Below are 20,154 nucleotides of genomic sequence, written 5' to 3'. Positions count from 1 at the left end.
GGTGACTCTAAATTATCCATAGATGTGCATATGAATGTGAATGGGTGTTATTACCTCTGATGGTCTACCAACCTGTCCAAGGTGTGCAGCAGCCCTTGCCCAATGCCAGTAGGGATAGGTTCCAGTCCCCGATTATACTCTACAGGATAAGTGGTTATTGATAATGGATGAATGGAAAAACATCATTTACAGGAGTCAATTCACCACCATCTGTGCCACCAGTGTTCAGTGTTGTTTGCCTGTTGGGGCAGAGCCCCTCGCATTTCAGCTGGCCCTGGTTAATTAACAGTTAGTTATGGCTGCTCTGTAAGAAAATCGGCCACATTCATTTGTATTGTGTTAAGCACCACATGTTGAAATGCATCAGAGTCGACAGGTGGTGGTTGGGGTGGGTGGTGGGCGTGAAAAGCATTCTTCTCTTACGTTAGTTTCCAGAGTTTGCATCCAGACTCCCGTCTGTGGTCAGGGTCGCGCAACAAACGCACTTTGTTTAAGGTTACAGAAAAACACTGTGGTTTTGCCAATGAAAATAAATACATAGACTCACTGTGAATGTATTTCATCTTATCTTTCACTACCAACAATTAACTTAGTGCTATGAGTCAGCAATTCACAAATAGATACCAAAGTCTTCCAACTTGTAGCCAAATATATTAATGAACAATTTATTCAAATAATTCACATTGATGCTACATGTAACCCAACTGCAGTTACATTTCCACCAAATATATTGATTGCAACGTAATATTCGTAGGAGACTGGGCTACCCCAGTAATGGAGCCCTCTGATTTCAATTGAAATGTAATAAGATGAACATTAGACCGATAACACTTTCTGACAACAAACAGATGAATTATTAATCAGCTCTAAAGTGTTTTTTACAGCTTGTTATATACAGACTGTCTGGTTTTAACCCTTTATGGTGCGAGGAACCACATTTTGAAACTACCACGCTCATTTTAAACTGCGTCCCCATGTCTCCCAGTGAGGTCAACATGCATGTGGCTCTCACCCAGCCAATCAACGAAGATCAAGGCAACATTCTCAGGTTAAATGTGATCTGCAAGGTGCACCTCTGCATGAGCACAGCTGGATTATTAGGTGCTATGAAGAAGTGTCCTAATGTTGTCTAATGTGATAAAATGTGTGTTAACAAGTGCTCGAATGAGCACTTTTTTAATGTCTAAATACATGTTTACATTTATTTACCACTCAAGGTTCGGGAACTATATATGGTAACTTCACTGACCCTTATTTTATATAAGAAATTGAAAAATTTCGAAAATTTTCACAAAAGTAATAAAGTCTTCATATTCCCTACAATAACACTTTCAATGAGTGCCCTACAAAGGGTTAACTGTAGACGACTTGAGCTTATCAACGTTTATTTCAGTGTTAAAAAAAGATATCTCTTTAAGATAGGGTTCATTAAAGCACATTTGTATTATGAATAGTCTGTCTGAGTTCAGTTGGTGAGACAGTCTTGATTTTTTGTCAGATTATACAGCGATGGTATGCAATTTCTTGATTGCACTGCACAAGACAGGTTAAACTGCTCACCTCTGTAATGTCCTTATATACCTTGCAGATCAGCTGTAGCATTATCATTATCGACATTCAGTAGAGTTCAGCTCAATTCTCCGGTTCAGACGGGTGGTGCACGGACGGATAAAAGATTCGAGGGAAAAGATAAAACAACATTAAACAGATATTTACAGATTCAGGTCACTGAAATGCAGGTGAGTCACCTCATAATTTCATACACCAACCTGTCTTTTTTTTGATCCTTCACTCACCATAAATCCTCAGTGATCCATTTCCTCATTATTCCTCATCACCCGGCCATTATTTTATTGCACCTCTGATGATATTTTACCACGTTCTGTAGCCCTCTTTTCACTTACTTCTTTCCATCAATTCATTTTGCTGCAGATCGCCACGATATTGACTGCAACTTTTTTTCATGACAGGCTTATTCTGTTTAAGGTTTGCCTCTGTAGCAGCAAGAAATAGAGGAAGCTAAGGAGAGACAGAAAAAAAAGAGATCTATTAGGTTAGTGTACCTCGGTAATATGTCCAGTGAACTGTAACTATCTCCCTGTGGACAACCAGGCGTCTCGGCTTTTCAACGGAGGAGCACTGAAGGAAGCGCCATCACTTCAGCCCCTCTGTGCGAATTGATCCAAAATGGCCAATTTCCTGTCTAGGATGTGTGTTTTCACATTTTTATCATCCCCTGCCGTAGTTATCTAGTTGCACTTAGGGCCATCAGTCATCGATGCTGCGTTTAGGAGAAGCCGATGTGCAGTAAAACTGACGGACGGCCTTCCGCATGGCTGAAGATGTATGAGACACACAGCTGAGCTACTGGGTCTTTTTTTTTTTTTTTATTGTATTTTCAGCGCTGCTGTAAGGTGCCAACATGGAAAATAGCCCTACTTACCGTGTCTATGACTACATGCAGCATTTTGAATGTGACGTTTCAATCTTTGGAGAGCCTTCCTGATGGTTGTTTGGTTGGTTGGTTGTGGCTCTTATGAGGTTTACTAATGTTAAACTACCGAAGCGTGGGCTTACAGTCATTATACAACAAACCTATTTTTACCAGGAAAGTATTTCCAGATGAAGTGCAGTAGGGAACGATGTTACCCATGTACAGATATTATACTTAGATGCAGTTTCTAAGGCATCCTCAAATAGACAATACTCACGGGACACAGTGTTCTTATCTTTGCTTGTATGCCATCCTCATCACTAAAATACAATCAAATAATAAAATCTAATAGTTTGGCAGTTCCTCTTCCTCTTGCCAATCACTCACCACAATCTGAGCAAACACTGCCAATTCAAATGTTTTTTTTGTTGCTGTTTTTTAAAAATTACAATGCACACCATGAAGCCCAACAATTGTGCACCAATGAAGCATATTAACACATTTAAAACCCTCTTCCTGATATTTAACAAAAGCTCAAAAGTTTTATTCTTCCAAATATAAGCGAAGTGTATCAAAGGCTGTTATTCGCTGCCTTAAGAATAGATTATACATTCTGCAGCACAGGATAACTACTATGTACAGCATCAGAAAATGATTCATCATTTGCATAAGAACAATGAAGGGACACCTCTCAGCGAGCTCTAATGAGAAATGTTCTTGTTCAAAGGCTTGCACTCAACCCTGCATACAAAACCCCCACGACTTGACCTTTGAAACATGAATATTCTCTACAGTGAGAAACCGCATCCTTGTCAAAAAGACAGGGGAGGAATGTAAAGTTAAATATCCTGAGATGTACTGAAATGCCATTTAGTTGATGCCCGTGAGTCAGTGTTTCTTAATTTACAAGAGGAAAGTATTCCTGACTGAAGCTGATTTTTTACCAATATTAATGTTAAAAGCCTGAAGGTGGAGTTTTTTTTTTTTTTTTTTTTTTTTTTTAACTGAACGCTTTTACTGTAACAATGTCATACACTGATTTTCTAACAGAGAGCAAGGTAGGGATACCTATTAAGAGACAGTGAGTCACAGACATCAACTAAATGTCATTTCAATGCATCTCATGACGTCAAGGCGCACACACGACTGTGATTGAAAATGAATGGCAGTGGCATTATATAAAGTCCTTTGGTTATAACAAAGAAAGACAACCTGTTCAGTGTTTAATTGACCCGTCCACTCACCTCAACCTCCTTTCTACAGATTGTGGACTCCCTTCCTCATTTCCTCCAACCATAAGTATTTAATACTTCATTTCAATTTAGTTTATTTATATTTTTTTATATTTAGTTTTATTTATTCCGCTTCAATAACAATACATATTGTCTCAAGATACTTTACAAAACCTGATGGGGTTTGTAGTGTAAACAGACAATGACGCTAAGTCACATCTGTACACATTTCAAAATGGCCCGATTACAGTTACAATAGATTTAGTTTTCATACGCCAGGACATATCATAAAGCACTGTAAAAACTTTTTTTTTTACATAGCGTGAGAGTTTTCTCAGCAACAGGTTGTTTTTCCCCCAGTACAAAAAGTACTTTATTTGCAGTACCATTCATTTTCAATCCCAGTAGTGTGCCTCTAGAAATGTAGTTGATCCCTGTGAGTCACTGTTCTTTAATTTATGGACAAAATGTATCACTCACTGGCTTTCTGCTCTAAAATCAGTGTACGCAATTCTTACAGGAAAAGCTTGCAGAAAGTGCTTTCAACAGCATGTTGGTAAGATTAGCTTTAGCCTCTTCTAGTTTTCATCACAGCGATAACATTTCAAACACGCTGCTCTCCCTGTCAGTTTTCAAGAAAGATTTATTTGTACGCATCATTAGACTCCACGCCTGTGTTTGCTCGATGTGAAATTCATGAATCTCTCCCCAAAGAAGGGTTGACTGAAGCAGTCAGTTTTTTTTTTTTCGTACATGCAACGTAATTGCTTTCTCGTGCTTTAGGGCAGCGCATATTTCTGTCTAATTAGACACAATTTCTCTGGAATTGGACCCCTTTTGTTTTTAATACAAGTTGTCAAATGTAGATTGCTTCCTGATTTCACCAAAATTTACGCCAATCATTTAAAATCAAATAAAATTCACTGGAATCCCAATAAACTGTTTTAGGCTGTCAAAACAAGATACCTGATAAATATACCTACCTGTGTACAGACTTTCAAACCTTGACAAAAAAAGATTTTGACAGCACTCTTCTGTGTTCTTGTAAATTGGTCATTGGTCAGCTAACAACAGACTCTGTTTTCATAGTCTGAACCCCAAAACAGATTTAACAATGACCTGAAAGTCAGATTCTTTCACGGTCCCAATACGAAAAGTAATTTATGTATTGTTGATGCCGTTAATGTTTAATCACAATAGTGTGCATCCAGACATTATTTTTATAGCTTTTAGGCATGAAATCACATTCCAAACTGAGAACCATCTTCCATGCATATAGTCAATATAATGCCTGAGGACATACACTTACATTTCAGCGCACTACCATCATCATAGAGTGATTTTATGATCCAGAACAAGCAATATATTTCAACAACTTCACATAAACAGCATTTGGAAATAGTACAAATATACTTTCAACATTCACTCTGATATAATAAATAAGTAGCCGATGGCAGCAGTTTGCTTTTATAATTGAATATTTACGTCTATTGGCATAAACCGAATATTATTATATAGTAAAAGAAATGCCCCTGTGTCTTTTATTACACCATAATTCACAATGTGCCTTTTCAAATCCACACACTTCTTGGGCTGATTTGATGGATGGAGGAGGCCTTTTTGTTCGTGTTGTGCGGCTCTTCTGTATCTGGGTTATACCAGATACTGTAAACACATGATACAGCATGTAAGCATGTTACCAAAGGCACCCTTCAGCACGAGAAAAAATGAAACCGCAGGGGAACATAAAAACCTTTTCTTTCACGCCCGCGCCTTACGCATCAAATATGGCAGGGCTACCATTGTATATTCCTGCTTCAGCATTGTGGCTGCTGAGATTTAGCAATATGTACGGCTTTATTGAATGCATGCTGCCTGCTTACACTTCCTTATCCCTGGCAGGAGTGACAGGAGGCAACAGGCTGAAAAGAAACTGTGATCTTGAGTTTCAGAATCGTGTTACACAGTGATTAACAGCCTCTCACCTGTACACTTGTTGTACATTTAATTCAAGGTGTGTACCTGTAAAATCAACGTCAGTCCACCAGAGAATACATAGGAATTTCAGGCGCAATTAAAATGTCACCCGAAAATACGAACCAACTCAATGGTGTGTGAAAAGGGCCAAAAAAAAAAAAAAAAAGAGTAGTTAAGCTCCAAAGCTTGTCTATCGTACTAATGGTCTGCTACCACACTCCTAATGCTAACTAGGGCTCAGTGGTTTGTCTCATCTGTGAGAGATTTTATTTTTTAAATAAAGTGTTAATATAAAATACAATAAAAAAATAAATCAGTGTAAACCTTAACACTTAGTTTCGTTTGCTTAAACAAAAAAAAAACATCACAGTAAAGACAGACATGAGGACAAACATAAAAAGAGTAAATGATCCGACTTTATGATTCCTCCTTACTGGATTACATACCTACAAATTGGTTTTAACGCTCAAATCTAAAAATGTAAGATGTAATTTTTTTTGCATATTTGTGTCCTAAAAATGAGGTCAGGATTATAAAAAGACGTCTTCCTTAAAGCAGAGGCAAATTTAGAACATGTAAAAGATCGAGGTCTGTACTTTTAATGGAAAATAATAGGAGATGTTTACTCGCTGTAATCTTGTTATTCAGTGCACATCTGCAGTTCAGTGGTCTTGGTCCAAAGATGCAGCTGAAAGAGAGCTAAACAGCTTGGAGAAAAAAAAAAGAGTTGTTAATTTAGGGGGAGGTCACGTTGCCGAAGAGTTTAGCTTGACTTTTGAAAAGTCTTTTCTTCTTCACAGAATTGAATATCAGTAAGTTTCTTCGCCTCTCAGCTCGACCTACTTCTGACGAGAGAAAAAAAAGTGATAAGAGGAAAAATCAGCCCCTTGCACAATATTTTCCTCTTTCTGTCAATAGCCACAGATTGCAGTTCAAAAGTAGCCTTGTTTTGCATTTTTTAAATAAAGCTCAGGCAAAATAGGCCCAGATCTCTTAGAGCGAAATGTGTGTTTGTGGAAGATTTCCACTAATCCTCGCTGCAAAGTGCAAAACAAGAATCCAAGGTCAGCTTTCCAGAGGATGCAGGGGCCATATTTCTATCGTGTAAAGGGATTTACATGGTACAGCTTTGTGAAACGTAAGTTCTCCTTTGCATTGTCTCGCTGAATAAACGGCAACTGTACATGTCTGAGTGAGCACACGGCACATGCTTAAAAGGTACCACCCAGGCAGCGCTTTGAAATGTGCGTTCCTATATGACTACCCAGCGGTGGCAGCGTTGCACATAAACACATCCTTAAGGGAAAACCCCCTTTTTTTGTCGTTTTTATTGTGCAATTAAGATTCATATCAACGTGTCACAGGGCAATCCTGTGAGACTGAAATGTAGCTTAATAAATTATCAACCAAGCAGACTGTAACGCTGATATGGAGAAGCCGAGAAAGATTCCTGGAATGCGCCCTGCGCAGTAATAGCTATGTAATGTAAAAAACACTATATTTACCATTGTTTTTTTCCCATAAGCTGTTGCCATAGAAACACATGGCACATTCACATAGAGACGTTTGCATATGGAATATGAACACACTCAAAGGCTCATCTCTAATAAGAGAATAAGTGGGATTTGAAGTATAATCTACATGAATGTTAGCGCGCCTGTTGACACTCAGTGGGAGAACAAATGCAAATACATGTTATTTTCCAACAATTTGTGTCGTGTGTGTTACCCACGGCTCATTACGAGATGCGATATTAAAATGTCCCAGGGAATTAATCTTTGTTGCTTGTGATGTATGTTTTAATTGTCCCCTAAATTGATATTCAATAGTCATTAATCTTAAATATGAAATGGCTTTTGTAATTATTTCCACAAGGACCTTGCTTAGAAGAAGTGACAGAAGGACATCTATGTGTTTTTTGAAATTAAAGGACGACCACAGGTGGGAATAGGATTCCTTTTTTTTCTTCTTCTTTTTTTTTTTTCTTGCTAGATCACAGGCTCAAAGTTTGCAGTTTACAAAGGAGACACCCGCTTGAACCATGCAGATCTATGAAATATATTTCTGGCAGTTAGTCGGATTTGTTTTTAGAATTTAAAGATCTCGGGGCTCAAAGGAGGTTCGGTGTTGTCTCCTGCGTGCTCGCGTGTTGAGGTGAGAATCTGCTTTTGAAGTGATTGCAAAGCATTGTGCATGAAGGTCACCACCTTTCGTATCGACGGGGGCACCAGGCCACCAAAGATTATACTACTGAGCCCCATCCAAGGTCAGTTTAAGTGTTAAGAGCTGATTCAACATCAAATATGCTGTTGATGCATTTCACAGACGAGAAACGGTGTAAAGCGGATGGAGTATGATGGACAGAGCATTTCACCGGGAGAAAGATTCACAAAATCAAGGCAAGGAATCTATTTATCTATCTATCGCACTTTATGAATTACACCTTAAGTCTAATGAAGGTGAAGCATACATGACGCACAGTGAATGAGTACACTTTTGAAGTCTGCTGTGTGGTGAAATTATATGCCACCGTATCTCTAACTGGTCATTCATGGCCCTTTTCATTACACTTTACTACAGCCCTCTTCCATTGAGATGTGTTTATATGCCCTTCCTGATACATGGTTTTCATTATGGTCATTTTATTTGGGACATTTGGCTGATGTTCTTATCAGGCTTGATTTACAGTAATTGAGTGCGCTGGATTTTAGTGCCTCGTTCAAGGTCAAGGACACTTTTACTGGGCATAGCTGCTGATGGACACATGGGCCGTTCAGTTGGTTCAGTCCAGCTTATTATCCTTTGGCTGCAGGTCGGTATCTCTGTCTTTCCACCAGGCCGTTCTTGAACGTGAAGTCGGTCACGATCACGATTGGATGCTGCGGATAAGATCGTTATATTTAAGAGTAAGACAGGGCGGGCAGTGATGCTACCTCGTTGTTGATTCAGTTTTTTTCTGTTGGGAATTTCATTCCACGGCGACATAACCTCAGCTATCAGTGAAGGACGCACACCAATCTACACAGGAAGCTGCTGCACAATTGTTGTTCAGTCTGCCTTTTAAGAAGAAAGGAATGAAGACGAGGCTCTACTTATTTCCACCAGTATACTCTTTGCCTTCACCAACTGCATCATTTCCTATTACACAAGAGCAAATAATCCTATTTCCGTAACCTGATTAATGCGCTCCCACACCACAGACGCACACACACGCTAACTTAGCTAACTGACTTCTGCAAAAAATGCTGTTTTGTTTCTCCGGCCTGTGCGAGAAAGAAACCCCAGAACATATGTTGCACTTTAAGTGGCATTTCTATACGTATTTGTTAAGACGTACATTTCTCATGCACTGACTAATGTTGCCTTTCTCTTTGCTGCCTCCCTGCTGCCTCTCTCACAAACGTATTTCTTAAGCCAGTTTCCAAACTACTTTTGGCGGAGCGTGTTCTATAAATACTTAATTGTATACGGGAATAATTACATCCCCGCAGACACTCGCGTTTGAACACAAAAATAGTGTTATCACATCCCATGTTATGGACTAAAAATTACATTGCTAACGTGTTGCAGTAGTAGTACAATTCACCATTAGTAGAAGCATTTCTTGTTAGGAACCTCATGGTCCCGTTGTTTTCCTGTCTGTATATCTTCTATATCTTAACGTTACTGTGGCCACACAACTGAATATCTCCTCAACTCATGAACTTAGTCCTGCTCAAAACTTGCGAAACAAAGTTTTTTTTTTTTTTTTTTTTTTTTAGGTATGATTTAAATTTAAACAAACAAACAACAAAAAAACTATCTTTGGTTGAGGTAGTAATACACTGTGCATCAGTGTGAAGTATTACAGGGAGCAGCGGAACAAGAAGGGGCACCCACAGGGAGCTGTTAGATGAAGAGCTGCAAGGCGACAGGCAGCACACCTCCAACACACACCTTCTCACACAAACAACTCCTTTCTCTGTGAGAAAGCACTCCCTGCTGTTCCCAGACTTACGCCGTGCGCAGCGCAATATCAGATCCCAGTTCCTCACAGAATGATGTACAGTGTGATTTTATGGCTTCCTTATCAAAACCGCAATTTGGTGCTCCCAGAATTCGGCGAGATGCAGTATTAAACTGCATTTGCTGTTTGCACCATTTGCCATGTGAGGTCGAACTTGCCCCTTCAGCTCAAATTCATTTTCCTAGATTTTATTTATTTTTATTTTTTTCATAATACTTGTGCTTAGCTTCAAGAATAGTAATGCTGCTGCTGCTGCTGCTGCTGCTGCTCTTTATATTATAGTTATTATATTTCTACAATTCTCTTCTGCTTTGGCATCATATTTGAGTCCCATTTTTCTGCATCCACTCTATGAAATATGCCCTTTGAAGAGTTTCATCTGCAGACTTTGCTTTGAACACTGTACTTACCGGGGATCAGCCATGTAGATACCGTTTCTTACCTCTCTTACATCAAGATTTGTTTTACCCTCAACACCTCCTATGAGAGACGCTGACATAAATCAAGCTCTTAGCCGACTGTCATCAGACAGAAGGGGTCAAGCTAAATGCCCATTTTCCACAATCAAAATGATTTGCCAGTCATTATTTAAAAGCAGGATGAGCACCACTCCAGCTTGCCTCCATATGCTGCTTATCAGTTGAACATCTCACATGTTGTGGAGTACATGTCTACTATGCCATGTGTGTCTTGATTCAATAAGGAGTCATTGGGGGAAGGACATGTGATTGTGCGGGCGAAGGCAACATGGTCTTTAATAGTTGTCACAACAGTGGGCTACATGTGAAATATTCTCTGACAGAAATATCACTGTCAGTGTTTCATCTTATTAAATCAACGACCCACTGCAGCCTCCTCTTTTTTGCAGTTCAGCTGAAATGCCTTATAGGCCGTTTATTCAACCAATGTTCCCGCCATGAAGAGCATTACTTAACAAGTCATGTTAACTGTGGGGGGGGGAAACTTACCAGGATCAAATATTAAGCACATTTGATCCAGTTTGTCATAATAGTCCAACTCAGGAGAAAACATGATTAAACAGTGCAGAGAATGGTGTCACCTCAACGCCCCTGTCATAGCTGTAATCTGCTGTGACTTCTACGATTGCTCCAGATGACTGAGCCATTAAACCATACGTATTAAAAATGGACAACAATCGAATGTTGACCAAGTGCCATTTAATGACTTGGGAGGCCTATCTGAGTAAACAATCCATTTGAGAAGAAGGATACAATATGTTTTATTGTCATTAACAATCAAACTGTCAAGTTAAATTTGAGGAGACAACTAAAGCTGTTAAATTTGTCATTGTTACAGTCATACCTGAATCATAAATTCCATAAAACCATATTTTCTATGTCTTGGTTAGAACTTATTCAACAAAGACTGTGGAATCATTTTAAAAATCTGTCAATAGATTAAAATGTAATTATATTATTTCCTTAATCAACACAAATGACGCCCTTGATCCTTTCTATTTCTGCTCATTTGCATTCTTCTTCTTCTTTGACTGTTGTGACATTACAGGGCATATTTTTCACCTTCTGCAGGGTACAGTTATTTGCTGCTGCTGAAGTCATAATTGCAAAATACACATGCGTTGAAAAATTTGCGTGTAAAAGGAATTTGCATTTACATATCTTTTATGTGTTATTAAGGAATGAAGTTATTTTAGTATCAAAAGAACAGCAATTTAAACACAAATTCAATACCTTTGCTGTTACTAGAATTGAAAATATCTTTAATAACCAGAGCTTGCACATCACCTGAAAAGGATCGTACCATATTGGTGAAGTGCTGTATGTTTTAGTTTCATTAGTCCTAGATTCGCTTTTTAAGCAGAATAATGATCAAAGCAGACGACAGAAGATTTTGTCACATCTGTGAGCGGAGGCTAAACCCTTAGTGTGTGTGTGTGTGAGTGTGTGTGTGTGTGTTACTGGCTTACACCCACAGTAAAAGACAAATAAATAACTACCAGTATTCAGCCTCGCAAGCTTTGCAAATTGCCAGTTGGAGCAGCACCTCGTTTTCTCCAGGCAAGGTAGAAGTGTGGGAATAAAACGATCACAGAGGTAGTCCTCCACAAGGTCAAGAGTAGAAGTGTATGACAAAAACAGGTCCTCCCTCACGGCAAATGTAAATGTAGAATGATGTCTTGGGTCCTCACATAGTTTTTTATGACCCTGTGATATAAAAGCCAATGTTGCTTTAAAAGGACGCTCTTTGATAAAGACTTTAAATAATTTCTGAAAGCTTTAGTGATGCAAAGAAAACAAAAAATGAAACAGTCAATGTGCTTCTTACTCCTAATATCCTCCCTGAACCCAAGGACGCTTGCAACAAAATCTACTGAGGGTTAACAACTTGACTGTATCCTACTGGAGAACAACAGTAATTTGTTCTAAAATGACTGACTGAAGCATCAGTCAGGTGAAGCTGGACATCCTTTGTTCTTTTAGGCCCTGGTGAGGCAGTGGAGCGGGCCGCTGTGTGACAGTAAGACTGTAAGGAGACCTTAATTGATGCAGCCAATTATTCGGTCTGCTGGCAACAAAATGTGGCAACTTACAGTGAGTAGCACTGTAAGTAATGCTTTAATGAGACTAGGTTTCCCAGCGCTGGTTTCAGGGAGTTTGATGAGGAGAATACTGCAGTTGCCTGCGATGACATGAGAAACAGATCACAAGAATAATCCATTAGGCCCCCAGTCAGTCCCTAGCGATGTGGGAAGGTGTGTGCGCTCACATCACGCCTTAGACATCATCTAAGGCACCTGCACGCGCAAGATTTATATGCTCTCTGTGGGGTTTAAGCATGTTTAATAGCACGTGTTATGTTCGATTCTAAATCATGCCTGTTTTAAGGATGAATGTATTCTTCAGTCTCTTTGTTTTGTTTTTTTAACTGGAATACAGACTCACTGAGAGCAGGAACCAGCTGTTTGACAAATAAGCTTCTGGGGTGCCAAATGGCAGTAACTAATGTGTCACATCTGAGGAAAATAGCATTGATTGTGAAAGAGTCATTTACTCCCTAGTGAGAAGCAATTTGTTTAGTATTGTATTTTTTTTTTCTTTTTGTTTTGTTTTGTTTAGTTTTTTTTTCGTTTAGTTTTTTTGCAGAATTTGAAGGATGGTTTTCCGATATTGGAGACACGGGTCAGTGGGTGGGAAGGTGCTGTAGACGGTGTGCGCCACACCGGAGTTCAAGCCAAAGGTGCTTTAATGATCTGGATAGGGGATCATTGGAAAAAAAACAGAAGGGTAATAAATCACTTGCAAACGAGATGTATCAAGGTGATCGCACGCCGAACCCCCGGAGCTCGACTTGTAATCTTTTCCTCTGCCCAAGGTCCCTCGCAGCTCTGAGCCTACCACGTCAGGAAGGTGAAAGCAATGTTAGATAATGGTACTATCATGGGAATCCCATAAGAACCCCTGAGACTTCGAAAAGAGTTCCTTACAAAAGCAATTATGCGGCCTGTTTGTCACAGACCTCTTTCATGCCACAACATTGTGACATTGGCCTTAAAAGCGAGGCGCTAAGTAGGACTCAAGGGGCCGTGCAAAATGACGTAGCAAGGTCACATTTCGACATTTCGGCAGAGCAAAGGCGAGTTTACAAAGGTGGCAAAAGAGCTCTACTCTGCCTGAGACGTGAAGATAATTAAAGGGTCATGTTTAAGATTAGCATCTGCTTTACACAATGGAAGAGCATCGAGATTAATTGTTCAGATGTCAGGTTAGGTTTCATTTTCAGATTTCACCAACATTTACCAAAAAAAAAGAAAAAAAAGAAATGCTTATTAGAATTCACCACGACTATTTTCGAGGTCCGGTTATCAAGCTCACAGTTTTTATTAATAATTCCCTTTCCCAGCTCTATTAATAAACACACACTTTGTGCCGTTCTGCTGTGAGCAACGTGTTCACTGTACAAACAAAGCACTTCAAACTGAAAAGCACCTCTCACACACACCAACGCACACACACCTCCTGTTCCAAGGCCATCCAGGCCTGTCACAACACCTCAAGCGACTCATTGATGATATAGTTCATAATAATGGTGCAAGGCCTTCTTTTGAGTGTGGCGCAGTGGTCCTTGCAAAGAAATTGCATGCAGAAATATTAAAACCAAGTGGTGAGAAGAAAAGGGTGGATGGCGTGAACGTATTTAGGATATCTTGGCGGGGCTCCTTGTAAGAATCCTCCATCTTTTATTATTTTTGTAATAAATAATTTGAATCATAAACCTTTTGATTGGTCAGCATGCCCTTCATGACTCTCTCTACACGTGAAGCGAAGTGCTCCTTATAGACTGCATCTGATTCCGTTTTACAACATTAATAAAGCGTGAGAATGTTGAAAGTGGGAAAACCAGTGTAGCTAATGTGGGGGCTGTGAATTAGTGATTAGAGAGGTGGGCTTGAGACTATAGGGTCGTTACACAATATACACAATAGGAGCTGCTCGATGAACGCTGAAAGCGCAGAGCTAACAGTTTCAACTGACAGAAGCTTAGAGGTATGAAGTTGTTTCCTCAGCTCGGCTGCATGCTTTCACACAATCTTTGAGTCACTGAGGAAAAGGCAGCGCTACCAACAACATATACACAGATACACAGGCATGATGACCCAATTCCTAATGTTGTGTAGATCTCCCGTGTACCTTCAAAACCTGTTAGTGGAGGGCTTTGGGTCCTATGGGTTGAGGGTCATCCCACAGATAGTTGGGATCTAGTGAGTTTGGAGACCAGGTCAACACCTTGTGCTGTTTTTCAGATGTAACACCTAATAGACATGATGTGTCTGTTTTAATTGTGTAATTCTCTAAATAAGAGGGTCTCCTTAGGGATGGAAACACAAAGTGGTGAAATAAGCTGTTTGCAAGGTAATGAATCTTATTCACTTCTCCTGTCACTGGTTTTAATGTTGTGGCTGATCAGTGTAGGTTAGTGGTGTCCTGTATCTTCTGTTATATGAATTACACACATGATGTTGGTCATATAATTTTGAATGGAGTTGCATAAATCAGGTCATCTTTGTTGGTGGTGTACTATATATGGTATGAGATGAGTGAATATGAGATGAGTGAATATACACAGTCTCTGAACCTGGACGTCCTGCTGTGGATGCTGCAGAACCTCCTGCCAGAGGACAGCATGGAAAACAGTCCATGGTGGGGATGGGTGGGGTCAGAGGAGATGCGTTGGGCTCTGGTCAGGCAACGCCTATGTCCAGTGTCCCAGATGGAGGAGAGTGGGGACCCGGTAATCCACTGTCCTCACTAATATCTGCAGAGACTTCCAGTCAGAGGCCTTGTAGGCCCCAAACCAGACGGGGGTGCAGCTGGTCAGCAGACTCTCAATGGTGTCTCTGTAGAAGGTAATCAGGATGGGACGGGGGAGAGAGGCTTTATAACTAAATATCATTATTAGTACTTGATCCCACTTGATCTTAATGTAGCACAGTTTATGTTCCATTCAGTGTCTTGTCAAACGTTTAGCATTTGAGTTTATTACTATGAAAGTAATTATTATGCTCTTTTATTCTTTTATTGACCTTGGGCTTCAGAGTCAAATGTTAAGCACATTTCTTGTAAAAGTTTTCAGTCAAAGTGTGTCTGACGGGACAGTTTTTCGATTACTACTAATATTTTTTTTTTTTCTCCAAACTATTGGCCCATGGCGGTGCAGCAGGAGGGCCAACCTCTTTTCTTTACCCCCCTATTCCAATCATACTACTTTTTCCCAAGTCACTCAGGTGCAGTCTTGTGTTTATTTGACAGCCAACAGCAGAGTGATGAAAAAAGGGGAAAGTAGATAAATATCTCAGACAAATATCTAAATCCTCAGGAGTGTGTACAGATTTTTCTTTTCTCAAATGCTACAATATTAATGATAACAGTAAACAATGAAATTCTTATATTTAATCTGTTAGTCAAATTCTTAAATTCTAAATATAATGTTTAAAGTCCTCTTCCACACAGTCGGCCAGCCTATTTGACTACAAGGTACACAATTTACTTTCCTCCGTGGGGGTTAAAACTGTGCCAGATGTATTTTTTTTTATTGGATTTTGCAGCTGGAATTGAATCACACGATGACAGTGATAATATTATTTGTGTTCTCGGCTGAAAAATACATTATACGCCACCGCTAATACACAGGGACACAGTGTGTGTCATTCTACACGCTTTCCTGAGCCCACCTTGCCCTATCAATCGTTCAGGAGACCTTTTAATCCTGCTACTTCCCTGTGGCATTGGCTTGTCTCCAGCTGGGAGCAGCAAGTGTTTATTGGCTTTGGTATCAGTGGGATGCTTGTGCTGGCCTGCCTCACCTTTCGTTCTGAGAATCTCACCAAGGCTGCGACAAGGGCCTCTTTGACTTCAGCCATCAACGGGAAACTCGGGGTCCGTCGTGAGCCTCCTAAATAGACTGAAGCAGAGCCGTGTCCACAGAACTGCCTCAGAGGGCGGCGATTTCTGTACCCCGTGAAACAGAAGTGGGGACTATTGATTGGCCTGTGTCGCTTGATTTGTTTGTCGAGGGTTATAATTGAGGTGATACCCACAACAGCCATACTTATATCTTTGTAGTGTGCTTTAGAGTCCCATGTACAATACCTCAGTTTGGTCAGTGATATATCATAAGGTTTATGATGATGATAAGAAAGAAATTCGACAAAGCATGCAAGGATGAACGATTTGATTAGTCAAAGGTCAAATACCTATCGTTCACCGACGATCATTTTTTTCCCCACATTTGCCAAATGAGGTTGAGTTACAGCATGTCTGAGTTATTTTGGGGAGATGACATGTGGATATTTGTTTCCTCCCAGTGAGAGAGAGGGAATTTCGTGCCAGGAGATTAATGCTGAGTCAGGACTCCGGTGGAAGGGAGTCTGAGGCGAGGGAGTGCTGTGAGGAGAACATTGCGACAGGAGAGTGATTGTGGTGTTCTGTTCTTAGCAGAATCTGATTTTACAATGTGAAGTACTGTACATACATACTCGGATAGTGTGCATTTGAATACAAATGAAAAAGAAATGCGGGCTTGGCTTTCTGCCTGGCGAGTGAGGCAGCAGAGTTGATTAGATTAAGAAAGATGTGGGACAAAGTTGAGGCAGAACTCTGTTGGCAGAATTCTTTTCCTGTTTTCCATATTTCTTAGCATATGCCGACCAGCTCTGGGATGATGAGGCCAACTGAGGCCAAACATGACTTCACTACGCTTTAAAAGGATTTCAGACAATGCTGCATGTTGGTCTGATTAGTCTTGTTGGTCCAATGTCCTTTGTTATTTGAATTCAACTCATGATTTCTGACACTGTCCTCAAATGTTTCAACAAATCCTGACATGATATATGACGGTGCCATATGTTCTACTGGACCAAGCTTTTATTTATTGCATTTATTTGCAAAGCACCATGTGCAATATGAAAGACGAATGTTAACTTTTGAGGGATTGTACAAGAGTTTGCCTGTGGTCTATCTTCATATTTTCATTTCCGTGTTTCCTGTTTTCTACCTTGCGGAGGCAAATGACTAATTCATAAATGCTGAAGCGAGGACATGGTCTGACAGCGTGCTCAATATTTAATCAGCGGTTATTAGATTAGTTATATTATTGTTGTTTCATAACCCTTTCCTTCAATTTATCCTGGAATATTTTGGCATCACTGGGAACTTTGTGAATGGGAGTGACATTTAAAAGGACAGCACTGTGGCCAAAAAGTTGCTGCTGGTTTTAACGACTGATCATCATGGTCACATACTACTTTAATTTCCTCTGTGTCACATGTTGGACGCCACATAATGCATACCATTTCTGCTGTAGACTGGCATTCCTTTACAGAATCCACTAATGTGGAGTCAATCATTTGTAGTGGATGATGAATTTGCCTTATTTTGGATTCGTTTAACTCGGTTTAGCAGAACGACTCATGTCACGGGCCCAATTGTTGGAGGGGAAATGGCTAAATAGTTTCATGGCTTTCCGTTTCCAGTCTTGACATGTAATTAACCTTCAATCACTGCTTCCCTCTTCAGTCTCAAACCAATATTCTGTAAATGAAATGCAGCGCCACGGTGGTCTCCTGGTCCAGAAGGCACCTGCTACTATAACGCTTCTTCTTCTGAGGCAAGAAACTGCTCATATGTGCTAGGTCCTCCCACAGTGAAAGGTTTTAATATCTGACAGCATGTGCAGCTTGAGGTATTACTCACAGAATAACTATATACTCTCAGGAAGATCAGGCACTTAGTGTCAGAGTCGCTATGCCATGCATCAACAATCGTGAAAAAAGTGTGATTAATCAGTAGGGGAGCCTAGGCCGAGCCAAATGTACAAATGCAATGCTAATGGAATGCAAATTGTGTTTAATATTCTTAATCATAGACCAGATGCATTTCACAGCATGTTTCTTCCCCATGTTTTCCTCCAACTGTAACAATATACATGAATATAGATGTAATGCATAGATTTGCTCAGAAGTTCATTTAATTCTAACCAAGCACCAGCACAACTATTAATACATGGATTTAAACTAAATAAAAAAATAAAAAATAAAAAAATGACACTGTCCCATCTTCTCTATACGTCCGGCTGCATGTTCAAGAGCTCCATATATAATATACCAGACTGCTATGCTCAGTTGGGGTTTCTTATTATTTTCAATAAAGCTGAGGAACCTCTTGTAGGATATGTCATATGTGAAGGTTCTCATAGTGTATCCAAAAAATAAGCTGAAATAAGGGCAACTGGGTTCTTGAAGACATTTCATCACTCATCCAAGTATCTTCTTCAGTTTTGTTTGTTGTGACAACACACATTACCCACGGACCAATATGATTACTGTACAGCATTAAAACCACTCACAGTACAATAACATTGACCATCTTGTGATAATTCAGTGTTCTGCTGGGAAATGTTTGGACTCAGTATTCATGAGGATGTTACTTAGACATGTAGCACCCACCTAGAACACACCAGACACCTCCACCCCACAACAATGACACTCCTTAATGGCAGCAGCCATCCCCAGCAGGATGCAACCTGACACAGGTACACAGACAAAACCGGTTTAGGAACCACTCAGAAATCATACAAACTCAATAGATCCCAAACTGATCAAGTATCTGTGGGATACACTGGAAGAGGTAACAGATAGAGGTCAATAGGTGGGCAAATTTTACAATGTGCTGCTTTATACTTTTCTCTTCACTGCCTATTGTTGTGCTCTGAAAGGTGTGGATACACTTATTTTCCCTGTGAGGTATGTCTCAAAGCAAAGACAGAATTAACGTGTAGAAAGTTGAATGGAGAAGTGATCACATTTAGTTAGACTCATTAGCATTTGCTGTTATTGCTGGTGGATTTAACTGCTTGATTCGGTAATAAGTAATTTGAGATGGAGTTTGGTTGCAGAACTAAGGAGTTAGTAATACTCTCATCCCCACTCCGCTGATGAGCACTACTAGGCCAAACTGTCCTCTCCTCTGACGCTGGTATGTATTTGGACCCTCTGAATGGCAGATTAACTTTGAGAAGCGTAGGGAGTCATCATGAAGCTCCCTGCATTGTTTCCCTGCTCAGCGTGGTTTAGTTGAGCTCCCTCTAATTACCAGATGAAAGAAAAACAGAGTCCGTCGTAACATTTGACCCTTCAGTCACTTACTTAAAGTCCCAGCAGCCATCTCAGCATTGGCTCTTTGTCACCGAAACTGCTAATAAGAATCTCAATGCACTCCCAAAGCCCCAGTCACTCACACACACAAACACCAAACACACTGCACTAAGGGACTGGCTTGTTGCTCGGAGCCACACATTGAGAAATGGCCATAATGCTGGAACAAATAAAAGTCACCCAATAGGGAGCCAGCATTTCTTCACCTAATAATTGCCTCAGAAACACCATGGAAATAATGAGACTCCGCTGACACACTGCAGTGGCCGGTCTGAATGTGATATAAGCTTCATCCAGCCTCTCACTTAGCTGTGTGTACGTGCGTAGGCTGTTGCATGTATACGCCCAAGCATTAATGTATTTGCTGTTTTGCCTCTGCAGGGTTGACAGGTTCGAGAGGTTAAATGGTTTTATTTGCTGTTACCTGTTTGCTCAGCTGATCTCCATGCTCCTCTGAAATTGCTATTTTATCATAGCTGCATCCAAACTTAAAACATCCTGACAAACAAACGGAAAAAAGGCTCAGTAGTGAAAATAGATTTCATCTGGCAGCTGATGTTTTACAGAGAACGGGCAAGCCCATGTGATCAAGGAGGTTTTGTAATAGGACCAGGAACTCTAAAGATTCCTATTGAAAATGCTGTTGGACTCTCTCATAGATAATGTGACTCTAACCAGCTGATATCTTGGATTAATTATCACTTTGTTGAATCCAGCAGTTATAAAGAGTCATTGAACGCGTAGTTATAAATTGAACAAGACAGCAGTAAACTTAAGTTAATAGTGCTTCTTTCTGGCCTTCAGTCACGATGTC

General features: G+C 40.1%; 1 protein-coding gene across 2 annotated transcripts in view; it reads left to right on the top strand.

Annotated features, from left to right (window-relative positions):
• Positions 1–20,154, top strand: part of lingo1a (leucine rich repeat and Ig domain containing 1a) — a 121,452-nt gene that overhangs the window by 62,456 nt on the left and 38,842 nt on the right. The gene's annotated exons all lie outside the window — the stretch shown is intronic.

This window comes from Mugil cephalus, chromosome 10 (genome assembly GCF_022458985.1).
Source record: "Mugil cephalus isolate CIBA_MC_2020 chromosome 10, CIBA_Mcephalus_1.1, whole genome shotgun sequence".
Lineage (NCBI taxonomy): Eukaryota > Metazoa > Chordata > Actinopteri > Mugiliformes > Mugilidae > Mugil > Mugil cephalus.
This window is presented reverse-complemented; position numbering and strand designations above follow the sequence as displayed.